The sequence below is a fragment of the Lepidochelys kempii genome, chromosome 3 (genome assembly GCF_965140265.1).
Source record: "Lepidochelys kempii isolate rLepKem1 chromosome 3, rLepKem1.hap2, whole genome shotgun sequence".
NCBI lineage: Eukaryota > Metazoa > Chordata > Testudines > Cheloniidae > Lepidochelys > Lepidochelys kempii.
Window position 1 is genome coordinate 210,525,922 of NC_133258.1, and position 13,255 is coordinate 210,539,176.

Consider the following 13,255-nt stretch of genomic DNA (forward strand, 5'->3'; position numbering starts at 1 on the left):
GGAAGAAGGAAGATCCTGGGAACTACAGGCCAGTCAGCCTCACCTCAGTCCCTGGAAAAATCATGGAGCAGGTCCTCAAAGAATCAATCCTGAAGCACTTGCATGAGAGGAAAGTGATCAGGAACAGCCAGCATGGATTCACCAAGGGAAGGTCATGCCTGACTAATCTAATCGCCTTTTATGATGAGATTACTGGTTCTGTGGATGAAGGGAAAGCAGTGGATGTATTGTTTCTTGACTTTAGCAAAGCTTTTGACACGGTCTCCCACAGTATTCTTGTCAGCAAGTTAAGGAAGTATGGGCTGGATGAATGCACTATAAGGTGGGTAGAAAGCTGGCTAGATTGTCAGGCTCAACGGGTAGTGATCAATGGCTCCATGTCTAGTTGGCAGCCGGTATCAAGTGGAGTGCCCCAAGGGTCGGTCCTGGGGCCGGTTTTATTCAATATCTTCATAAATGATCTGGAGGATGGTGTGGATTGCACTCTCAGCAAATTTGCGGATGATACTAAACTGGGAGGAGTGGTAGATACGCTGGAGGGGAGGGATAGGATACAGAAGGACCTAGACCAATTGGAAGATTGGGCCAAAAGGAATCTGATGAGGTTCAATAAGGATAAGTGCAGGGTCCTGCACTTAGGACGGAAGAACCCAATGCACAGCTACAGACTAGGGACCGAATGGCTAGGCAGCAGTTCTGCGGAAAAGGACCTAGGGGTGACAGTGGATGAGAAGCTGGATATGAGTCAGCAGTGTGCCCTTGTTGCCAAGAAGGCCAATGGCATTTTGGGATGTATAAGTAGGGGCATAGCGAGCAGATCGAGGGACGTGATCGTTCCCCTCTATTCGACATTGGTGAGGCCTCATCTGGAGTACTGTGTCCAGTTTTGGGCCCCACACTTCAAGAAGGATGTGGATAAATTGGAGAGAGTCCAGCGAAGGGCAACAAAAATGATTAGGGGACTGGAACACATGAGTTATGAGGAGAGGCAGAGGGAGCTGGGATTGTTTAGCCTGCAGAAGAGAAGAATGAGGGGGGATTTGATAGCTGCTTTCAACTACCTGAAAGGGGGTTCCAAAGAGGATGGCTCTAGACTGTTCTCAATGGTAGCAGATGACAGAACGAGGAGTAATGGTCTCAAGTTGCAGTGGGGGAGGTTTAGATTGGATATTAGGAAAAACTTTTTCACTAAGAGGGTGGTGAAACACTGGAATGCGTTACCTAGGGAGGTGGTAGAATCTCCTTCCTTAGAGGTTTTTAAGGTCAGGCTTGACAAAGCCCTGGCTGGGATGATTTAACTGGGAATTGGTCCTGCTTTGAGCAGGGGGTTGGACTAGATGACCTTCTGGGGTCCCTTCCAACCCTGATATTCTATGATTCTATGATTCTATGATTATATAAACAGCCACAGATCCCTTAAGGCCTGGGAGCAACAACAAGGAGCCAGGCAGTGCTGGAGAGATTGCCTTCAGTGGCCAGCACCCTGTCACACATGGCAGCCACCAGACTGCTGCTGCTCACTTGGAAGAGAATCTCTGGATGCCACCTTTCTCCTGAACATGATTCGTGGGGGTGCAGAATAGTGGATGGGGGGAGGAGGAGGCATGTGCATACGCTTGCCCCGAACCGTAAGAAAGACACCGAGTTCTCTCTGCAAGCCAATGACTCATGCTGTAGGGTTGAAGAAAGCAGAATTTATGGTTTTTACAGTTTTTGGAGCCCCAAGGTAGCTATAAAGCATTTTCTTATTTAACCCAAGGAAAAGGCAGCCATCATCTGAGAAGCTGACTGCAGTTTAATCACTTTGTTCAGAGGAAATAAGTGACCCAAACTTTAGAGCCAACGCCAAGCCAATCACCGAGCATCACAAAGGGTCAGGTTATTATGTTGGGGGCTCAGCGTTTCAGCCAATTCACGCTACACTTGAAAAGACAGGAAAGAGTCATACGGAAAGAAAAATAAATTGATCTTGTGCCACAGAAACAAACAAACAATAAACCCCAAAAGCTTTGCCTCCTAAAGGAGAACATAGGCATGCCTCTGAATGGGACGGAGACAAAACTGCCAGGCCTCTTCTCTCCCTCAGGGGATGCTTGGACCTAATGTCAAAAGGCAAAGGGCACTGAATAATTCCTCCTGGGGATTCCTTTTTGTAGTTTCAACAGCAAAGTGACCTGAGGCAGCCCCTCAGCTTGTCAAGCTCGGCATATCAACACTTGCCTCGAACACCATCTAGAGGAACATGCTAGCGGTAAAGAGAAGAATGTCAAAGCGCAGAAGACAGAGATGTCACCAAGTCAAAGTGAAGCCCAGCCTCCACCACCCACAGGTTAGTTTTTCTACTCATGGCTGCAACGATTCGTTCCTGTGTAGGTCACAGAGCAAATCACAAATCTACATCAGAAAGATGGGCCGGTTTTCCTCTGTCAACATGAATTTCACATCAACACTAGCCAAAGCAAGCAAAAGAAGTTAATTTTGAGGGAGAGCATAAGAGGCAAATCTAAGGGCCAGCAGAAGCCTCCAAGTTCAGATAAAAGTCTTACAGCAATTGTGTTTTTGCCAGATACTGAGGGTTCAAATGATCCCTGCAGGGTATAATATTTAATAATGACACCTGACTGTATCACTGGACAGCTCTTACAGCACGGTTTGATACATTGTCCTGGAATAGATTTTTATCCACGCAATTTTGGTGCATGAAAAACCTTGTAAGTCCAGAAACAGCAGTGGGGGAAGATTTCCCAACATGTCTAAGAGATTTAGGAGCTCACATTGGCTTGCCTTTCGACGGGACATGTATTCATAGGCCCCTCAGGTTCTTTGTAATCCCACCCACAATGTCAACCACCATAAAAAGCCTTAGAACTCAGCATGTGTAATATTCCTGATGCATGACTAGCTAGCACCTGATATGGGGATATTTTTACAATCCCTTCATTCAGCAGGGGCCAGACGTAAAGCAGGGGTGGCAGGTTTGTATAATTTTTGGTGGTGCCCAGATTGGGTCCAAGTCCCGCCCTGCCCATACCTGCCTAAAGCTCTGGGACGGAGTTTGGGTGCTCGGTGCAGGCTCTGGGGTGGTGCAGGGGCTTGGGGTGCAGAAGGGGGTATGGGGTGCAGGCTCTGGGAGAGAGTTTGGGTGCGGGAGGGGTGTGGGCTCTGGGCTGGGACATGGGGTTGGGTGCAGGAGGGGCTGTGGGAGGGGGTTTGGGGTGCTGGGTGCAAGCTTTGGGAGTAGGTTTGGGTGCTGGGTGCAGGCTCTGGGCTGGGAGAAAGGGTTGGGGTGCAGGGCTCGGGATGAGGAGATTGGGGTGCAGCAGGCAGGCTGCCCTGGGGCTGGGGCAGGGGACCAGAGAGGAGGACTCCCCCCAGCCCTCGCCCCGCCGGCAGCAGCGAGCTCCGAGGGAGGGCAGAGGGAGGGAGGCATGACACTCACCTAAGCCCCCCCAGGCTGCTGCTCAGGAAGTCCAGCCAGGATAAGCCCCATCCCCGGAGTCGACTCGGAGTCACCCGCTGGGGGAGGCGGGGGCTGCCATGTGCCTCCTCGCTCTGCAGGTGCAGCAACCACCTCAGCCTGCCCCCGGCGCTGCTCCCTCGTAGCCGGCAGCGCCATCGCGAGAACACAGCGCGGAGCGGCAGGGGCAGCTGCCCGCTGCCCGGGGCAGGCAGGGACGCTCGCGGGAGGCACGTGGGGTCGGCAGGCAGGGCGGGGGGAGGTACCCGGCCCTGAACATTGGTGGAGCCTGGCCGTCCGGGCCCTGAATATTGCTGGAGCCCGGGCACCATGGGTCCATATAACTCCCCACCCCTGGCTCAAAGGGCATTACAGTCGGGAGGAGGAGTTTTCCCATTGACTTCAGTGTGCTTTGGAGCATGCCTTGATTGACCAAGCATGAGTGAGGTCTTTCTGTCGGATGTTGTCAGGTTCTGCCATTGGAATGGATGTGGCTTGGATGGCGTCTCGTAACCTATCAGAGCTCGTGGGTATTTCTGTACTGACATTCCCATCTCTTACCAGAACGAGCCAGAGCTTTCCGGCTTCTCCTTGGCATGTTTCAAGATTTCCCTCTTTTCTTTCTTCACTTAAAAACATTTCCCCGTTCACTGTAGCTGACCTCTCCTTAGGCTAGGAAGGTTTGATTATTTATTTTTTAAAGCGTTTTCTAGCCAAGAGGGTTTTTCCAAAGCTCCCCCTTCTCTGGCAGGGGCATTCCAATACTATATTCATGCAGCTGTTCAAATGGAAAACCACCAGCAACGAAAGGATTAAGATGTAACCCTCAGATAGATGGAAGTGAAGATATTAATTTTCTGAGTCACTGGTCAAGTTTATGGCCCGGTTTCTGTCTTGGAAGAGATGTCAGCTGAGAAACATAACCGGCTGAAACCAAGCATGGCATTACTGCTCGGTAATAGCAACCATAAGCTGCTTTGCAATAGTGACCACAAAGTAATTAAATTTAACGTACGGGTAGGTAGGAAAATACCAGAGAAACCCACCACAGTAGCATTTAATTCCAAAAAGGGGAACTGCACAAAAATGAGGAAGCTAGTTAAACAGAAATTAAAAGGAACAGTCACAAGGGTGAAATGCCTGCAAGCTGCATGGAAACTATTTAAAAACACCATAACAGAAGCTCAAACTAAATGTATACTCCAACTTTAAAAACAAACAAACACCCAAAAACAGGACTGAAACAAACAACCCCCCCACACAAAAAACAAAACAAAACACCCCACAGTCAACCTGTGGAACTCTTTGCCAGAGGAAGTTGTGAAGGCCAAGACTATAACAGGGTTCAAAAAAGAACTAGACAAGCTGATAAAAGATAAGTCCATAGATGTCTATTAGCTGGGATGGGCAGGGATGCAACCCCATGCGCTGGGTGTCCCTAAAGCTTTGATTGGCAGAAGCTGGGAGTGGAGGACAGGGGATGGATTATTCGATAATTTTTCCATTCTGTTCATTCCCTCTGAAGCACCTGGCATTGGCCACTGTCAGAAGACAGGCGATAAGACTAGATGGACCACTGCTCTGACCCAATCTGGCCATTCTTATATTCTTATTTTACTGTTTTTGTTAAGTCTATAGTCACCGTGGAAGATGAACAAAACAAAATAGTTTCTACAAATATGGACTAAATAGTAAAACAAATTTCCAAGAATGTGGAGCAATGGGGTCTCCTCCCGCTGACCTTAACGAGGAGAACAGAAGGCGCTCCCAGGAGCATCTGCCCAAGATTGACGTGTGTCAGTAGTCTGTTGCCTTTCAAAGTCTCTCCCTTCTTCTTTGCTCCAATATATAGGCTTATCCTGCAATTTACATGGGATAAAAACCAACCTTGTTAGTCACACAAGACCCTTAAAAACCCTGGGTAGCTGGAGGAATGGGATTGCCTGATTTGTATCTATATCAGGGGTTCTCAAACTTCATGGCACCGGGACCCCCTTTTGACAACCAAAATTACTTCACGACCCCAGGAGGGGGACCGAAGCCTGAGCCTGCCCAAACCCCACTGCCCTGCGGAGGTGGGGGGGGGCAAAGTCTGAGCTCCACCGCTCCGGGCAGGGGGGCCAAAGCTGAAGCTCAAGGGTTTCAGCCCCATGCAGGGGGCCTGTAACCTGAGTCCTGCCACACAGGACTGAAGCCCTCGGGCTTTGGCTCTGGCCCTGGGCAGTGGGGGTTGGGCTTCAGCCCTGGGTCCCAACAAGTCTAAGCCAGCCCTGGTGACCCCATTAAAATGGGGTCACGACCCACTTTGGGGTCCCGCCCCACAGTTTGAGAACCACTGATCTATTATGTAGCATTCAAAATACATCCTATTGTAAGGCAGTTCCCCTCTAGTGGCTCTGTATGCATACTGGCTTGGTTTGAGATCAAAAATTTAGTTATGCCCGCTCTTCCTTCCTGTACCTCAAGAGGCTACCCACAGCCTTAAGGAAAAATCCAGTCTTTGTGACAGGCTTCAGAGTAACAGCCGTGTTAGTCTGTATTCGCAAAAAGAAAAGGAGGACTTGTGGCACCTTAGAGACTAACCAATTTATTTGAGCATAACCTTTCGTGAGCTACAGCTCACTTCATCGGATGCATACTGTGGAAAATACAGAAGATGTTTTTATACACACAGACCATGAAAAAATGGGTGTTTATCACTGCAAAAGGTTTTCTCTCCCCCCACCCCACTCACCTGCTGGTGATAGCTTAATAACATCAGCCACACTACCAGAGGCTCGTTCACCTGCACATCTACCAATGTGATATATGCCATCATGTGCCAGCAATGCCCCTCTGCCATGTACATTGGGAAAACTGGACAGTCTCTACGTAAAAGAATAAATGGACACAAATCAGATGTCAAGAATTATAATATTCATAAACCAGTCGGAGAACACTTCAATCTCTCTGGTCACTCGATTTCTGATCTCAGAGTGACTATCCTTCAACAAAAAAACTTTGAAAACAGACTCCAACGAGAGACTGCTGAATTGGAATTAATTTGCCAATTGGATACAATTAACTTAGGCTTGAATAGAGACTGGGAATGGTTGATTCATTATAAAAAGTAACCTATTTCCCCTTGTTTATTCCTTCCCCACCGCCCCCCATGTTCCTCAGACGTTCTTGTTAAACCCTGGATTTGTGCTGGAAATGGCCCACCTTGGTTATCATACACATTGTAAGGAGAGTGATCACTTTAGATAAGCTATTACCAGCAGGAGAGTGGGATGGGGGGAGAGAAAACCTTTTGTAGTGATAAACACCCATTTTTTCATGGTTTGTGTGTATAAAAACGTCTTCTGTATTTTCCACAGAATGCATCCGATGAAGTGAGCTGTAGTTCACGAAAGCTTATGCTCAAATAAATTGGTTAGTCTTTGTGAGACATCCTACAACACCTCAAGATGGTTTCAGCATCTGATCTTACTAATTCTCCTTTTGTACTAGTGCGGGCTAACCCATGCCTCAGGATCAAGGCGAACTCCACGCCTAAGACAATTTGGATAGAAAAAGGATTAACAACAATATAGACTGGCTCTTCACTTACATGTGTAACAAATACCACCTGTTGCTGTCTTACAGTTCTTTCTTTCTGCGACTATGCTCAAGGCTTCATGCACAGATAGGGGACGGCTGGTTTGTTTTAAATCTTCTCTAGAAGAACACATTAAGAAATATGGAAGCAAAAGTCACTTTGTAGGAATTACTTGTAGATGGCTTAATGCTTTCCAATATGCTCTCAGTCACAGTTTCAAAGAAAAAATGGGGAAAAGAACTCAGCCCTATGATCTCAACAGAAACCCGGGAGGAGATCTGTCTTCATTTGAAAGCTGCGGCATGTTCTTTAGTCTTGCGATTCTTGCAGAACAAGACGTTAAGCAAGTGCTGTACTACTGAACTCCAGAGGGTTGAAATACCTGTTAAAAAAAAGCATGGGTTCCGGACTCCTCTATTCAGGGGTCTCTCAAGCATACCGCTATGGAGACTGGCATTTGGCTCTTTGCATCGCCGGTGCTGCTGTGCGTTACCACTCTGCCAAACCCTAACTCATACCAGACCTCTCCAAAATGTTCAGTCTCACTCTTTTCTCTTCTCCAAGCGTGCCTGTTTTTGGGGTGCTGGCTGAGTGGGTGTTACCTGCTAGCATTCAGAAATGGATTGTCACTATCCTAGTGGATGAAAGATGGAACTCTGCAATTCCTCCCTCATACACAGACTGGCTTAGCGAGCTCTCTGCTACTGCATTAATGGAAAAAATGTAAACCTGTCTACTAGAAACGCTTGGAAAAAATAAGAGGGCATCTGGTCACACATGAAACTACTGCATAGCTTTGCAGTTTAGTGTATCTTAATCCTTGATACTTGTAGACCATGTTCTCACTTATTTATCTAGTTAGTCGCTTTAATGATTAATGCCCTGCATGACTGTTCTGGGTTTGGGTGCGGTGGGGAGAATGACAGGTTTCTCTTCAGGTTTTGCAAAAAAAGCACATTGAACTTTATTATTGCTATGCTATTTCCACCTTGTGTATGTAGGGAGAGATGTTTTCTTTCATGATATGCTTATATTTTACATAAAAGCAATAAAAATAAAGTTTTTTTTTAAAAAAGTGCCAAACTCGGCTCATTTGAGTGCAATATTGTTACCTGTTGGCCTGTGGGTTAGCTCACTGAGGGCCCTTGGGGGCTTGTTTCCATCAGAAGGAGCAGTCAGTGATACAAGCCAGGAATATTTTTGGTACCTTTTTTGTAAAGAAACCGGTTACACCAAGTCCTGTTGCCCTGGATGCAGAAGACACAAACAGCAGGCAGGCTCTTTGCTCACAAAGCCCCTGCTCTGCCATGCTTTGTGCCCAGGAAACCTTGCTGCTCTACTTTCTGCCAGGGTCATGCTCACAATCTCTGCTTCCCACTCCCACAGCATGTACCCACTAGCCTAGCCCAGGCATTTGTAATCAGGGAAGCCCCACAGTCTGCATGGTTTAGCTCTGCCCAGCCAGGCCGCCCGGAGCCGTAGGCAGTTCCAACCTACACAACCCTCCCCACCAGCAATTTTCACTACAAGGAGGGGACTGTTTGCTCCTTCTGTTGAGCCAAGAGGAGGCTGCTTGGCAGAGTCACTGGCTTCAACCTGGCTTCTGGTTGTCTCTGGAGCCACAGTTCTCCTGACGGCAATTGTAGGGTTGCCAGGTGTCCAGTTTTCGACTGGAACGCCTGGTCAAAGAGGGCCCCCAGCAGCTCTGGTCAGCATTGCCGACTGGGCCATTAAAAGTCCAGTCGGCAGCGCAGGCAGGCTCCCTATCTGGCTCTGTGTAACTCCCGGGAAGCTGCCGGCATCTCCCTCTGGCTCCTAAGTCGAGGGGTGGCCACGGAGGCTCTGCGCGCAACTCCCACCCCCAGCGCCAGCTCAGCTGCTCCCATGGGCCAGGAACCATGACTAATAGGAGCTGAGTGGGCAGTGCCTGCAGGCACAGACAATGCGGGGAGCCACCTGGTCGTGCCTCCGCTTAGGAACCAGCGGAAGATGCCAGCAGCTTCCCGGGAGTCGCTGGAGGTAAGCACCACCTGAAGGCTGCACCCCTCCTGCACCCCAGCCCCAGAGCCCGCACCCCCAGCCAGAGCCCTCAGACCCCCCCACCCCCACCCCTCAACCCACTGCTTCATCCCGGATCTCCCTCCTGCACCCCAAACCCCAGCCCTACCCCCAGAGCCCGCACCCACAGCCAGAGCCCTCAGCCTCCCCGCACCCCAACTCGCTGCTCCATCACCAAGCCTTCTCCTGCACCACTCACCTCCAGCTGGAGCCCTCACCCCCTCCCATACACCTGCGCCAGCCTGGAGCCCTCTCCTGTACCCCAAACCCCTCATCTCCGGCCCCACCTCAGAGCCTGTACCTGCAGTCGGAGCCCTCATCGCCAATCCCCCCACACCCCACACCCCAACCTCCTGCCCCAGCCTGGTGAAAATGAGCAAGTGAGCGAGAGCGAGCAATGGAGGGAAGGGAATGGAGTGAGTAGGGGGCGTGGCCTTGGAAAAGGGGCAGGGCAGGGAGCAGGGCAAGGGTGTTCAGAATAGAAAGTTGGCAACCTTAGCAGTTAGCACCTTTCAGCCACTGTCAATGCAGAGCCATTTTAAAACCCAGAGATTTTAAGGCCTGAAGGGGCTTTTATGAGCATTGGTCTGCCCTCCTGTATGACAGAGGCCAGAGATTTACACCCAGGGATTCCTGCAGTGGAAGGAATGAGCTAGGTATGATTATTGTGTAACGGGCACACTGTCGAGCCCAGTGATTTGTGACTAAACAAGACTCTCTCTTTTAACTACTGCATCTCTTGTAGAGTTCCCAGCTCCAAGTTCGGACTCTGTTCACCCCTGGGAAACTCCTGGGACAGTTCCATCCAGAGCATTTCTCTGTATTTCTGTTTTCAATCAAAAAAACCCACATTTGAAATTTTTACCAACGTTTTTGCCCAAGTGACTGAAATTTTTCAATTTGCAGTTGACAACCCCCCCAACCAAATATTTTCCATATTTTTGTTGTTGTTTGAGCCCAAAAACGCCTGAAAAACTTCATTAAAAATGGACATTTCCCACCAAAACTGCTGTTTTGACGAAATAACCATTTTTTGGGTCAATAAAGCATTGGAGACTGAAACTTTTGACCAGCTCTCCAGCGGATAATGCACCTGATTGCCCCCTGGCCACTCCTCCTGGCTCTAGTTGGTTAAAACAGCCCTTCCTGGACCACAGCAGCCATTTGTAGCAGGAGCAAGGAATCAAGCCCTTTGTTAGCAACCCACATTTATGCAGTGTGGAAGAATTAGCCAGCTCTGTGACCGACACATACATCCAGGCAGCCCAGACACTGCATAACATCTTTTCCCTTGCTCATTTCCCCTCCAATTGGCTTCTGCCTTTTTGTGTGTTCTCACCGCTTGCCGTCTATCATGCTGTTTAACCTTGCTCTAGGATGAACGGGCTAATTTTAATTCTCCAGCTACTAAACTGTGGCTCCCTAGGAATGGAAATGGACTGAAACTGAAATTTATCTGAATCACATCCTTGTATTTGCAAGTAGCTCTGGTTTTAGTGCTGCTCCATCTCATGTTAATGTTGGCTCCGGGCTGACAAGCTAGGGAGGAAGTAGAGGTCCCGTGTCTCATTTCCTGATGGCCTAGTAAATATTGCACTGTAGCAAACTGATTCAATTGCGTAGGTCTTGATTCAGTACAAAAATAAACCTTGGCAGTTGTAGCACCGAAGGCTGTGCAAAAAAGGACAGCAGAACATGCTGGCAGATTAGGTGAGAGATTAACTGGCCTCCAGAGCCCTTAGAAATGCAAATAAACTCTAATTTACCAGTGGCTTCCAACATGCAGTCTCACAGTTGCTGAGAGTCCCACATTTGCCACAGACTGCAAATACCCAATCCGAGCAGCCCTGAACGGGGCTGGGGAAGCCTGTCTGCTCCATGACACGCTGTGGGCAAGCCCACAGGCCCAGCACATGGTTCCTCTCCACTCCCGTGGAGCCATTTGCACCAGCGGGAGATGCTGCCACGCTACCTAGGCAAGTGGCAGACATTGCCCATTTGGTCAACTTAATGTACCCTGGCTACAAACCTGCACGTCGGACCTCGCTGGAAAGCTCGTTCTGTCTATTGTAAGATGAGGTCTGATGTGGAACTCTCACGTAGTGCCGCTACCATAGAAACAGGGCTAAACAGTGAGACCATCCACACGTTAAAATGAGCACTTTGAAATACTGGCATTCATTTCTGTGAGTTTAATGACTCTCTGTGTTATTTCAGGACGTTCAACTGGGATTTCTTTGGGACCTCAAAGCATCACGACAGCCATCCAAAGGGAAAACAAAATTAATAATAATTGGTACAGTCCTCTTTGAAATGGAATAGCAGCGGTGACTCTTCTAGTCAATATCATCAGTCGTCGTCGTCGCCGTCGCTATTAAGATTTCTCTTGCAGGGTGGTTGTAGTGGCCTTGCAGCTCCCAGGGTATTAGAGACACCGAGGGGCTGGGTAATGTCTGTTGTTCTCCGTAACGGGCAGGGAGCTACAGATGGTGAGTCCACTGGGGAGGAAGTTGGTCCAACCAAAGAGATTCCCTCACCCACTTTGTCCCTGTGTTGAGAATAGGTGGATTGCCACAGTGTCTGGGCACGTACTCAGTTCTGTGCAGAGAAGATTATTCTGACTCTAGACAGCGGATTTTCTCAAGTATTTTTTCGTGGTGAGTTGGTTCTGGACAAGTTCTAGGTTTTTCAAATGCTGCTCACTGACTAAGAGACTCTGGTTGCCTGGGGAGAGTACGTGACTTTCCTTTCCCATGCTGCCATGATCTTTCTTGTGATGCTGGACTATCTGCCGACTGCTCTTGACATAGGACTCTGGCCCCTGGCTGGGGGAAGGTGTTCTTTCCACTGCTTGCAGATACAGGGCACGGCCCCAGTGGCCCATCACCGTCCTGAGGGGGCACCATGTGGCAGGAGCTCCCCCATCGCCGAAGGTGGAGAAAGGGGAAGAACACGCTGAGCACCTCTTGACCACTCCCTGGTCCCAGCAGCCCACTCCCTCCTGGGGTTTGGGGGGACGGGACGGGACACCTGCTGCTTTAATTTCAGTGGAATACATGGGCCCAGAGCGTCAAAGGTGTTAAAATGACCCTGTCACTATACAGTCTAAACAATTTTAAACAGAGATCTCAGCCAGCTTAATACCATGGCAAACACACCATTAAAAATTATTCCAACCTTTTAATAAAGCCACAGAAAGAAGGAAAAGCAGTTAAATCCTTTGAAGTGTGAAGCATTAAATAAGGCTTTTATTGTAACCATATTCCTTGCTCCCTTTCACTTTAGTTGTAGAAAGTTTACATAAGAAAGAAACCTCCCTTGTTTGACACTCTCTTGTATGGTATTAAGGTAACAACTGTCCTTTTTGGAGAACAGTGGAGATGGGCTGGAGCTGTTGGTGTTAAAAGTCCGATCCTGCGTTCTGGAAGACCACACGAGACGAACGCACACAAAAGAGAAGAGACAAGAACAGCAAAGATGCAGCTTCTGAGTCGACTGTTGACTCAGACTTGCAACCTCACTGCTGGAGAAAGAGGCACAGCATGGGGTCTTAACAGCCACTCTGAGACCTGGCAAACTTGTCCCAGCCTCGGGGCATTGCTTTTAGCTGCCTCTCTGGTCATGGGCTTGGAGCAGCGCTGCAAACCATGCAGTTTTGGCTGGCTATGCCTTTAGATTGGTGGTCAAAGAAGAACAGCAAAGAGAAGAAATAAGGTGGGGGAAGGAAAAGGACTTGTGGGAGCGTAAGAGCAAGAGCCAAAGTCTCACATTCCAGGACATGTTTGGGATTTAGCCAGTGCTGGTGGAGTTGGCAATGTCATTGGCTCGTTCTCTCTGGCCCGGCCGGGATCTCTCCCGGGATCAGGATGACGAAGGTCCAGTGGTGTAATCGTGGATCCCACGTCCCAGGAGACGTGACAGTGATGCTCACTCCTTTCTGATCCACCCATCACCCAGACAGCCCTTGTTGTTAGACAGCTCCCCGGCAGTTTTCCCCCCAAAGTCTGTTCTTTGAAGGACCCCAAACGGTGATGCCTGGTGGAACAGCCAGTCCTATCATTATTTCATCCACCAGTTTGGCCTAGTTTTCAACACACCAATTTTGGTCCATTAGTTTCCGGCCCCACACTTCTTCTATTTACCAGGCATGACTGTAACAG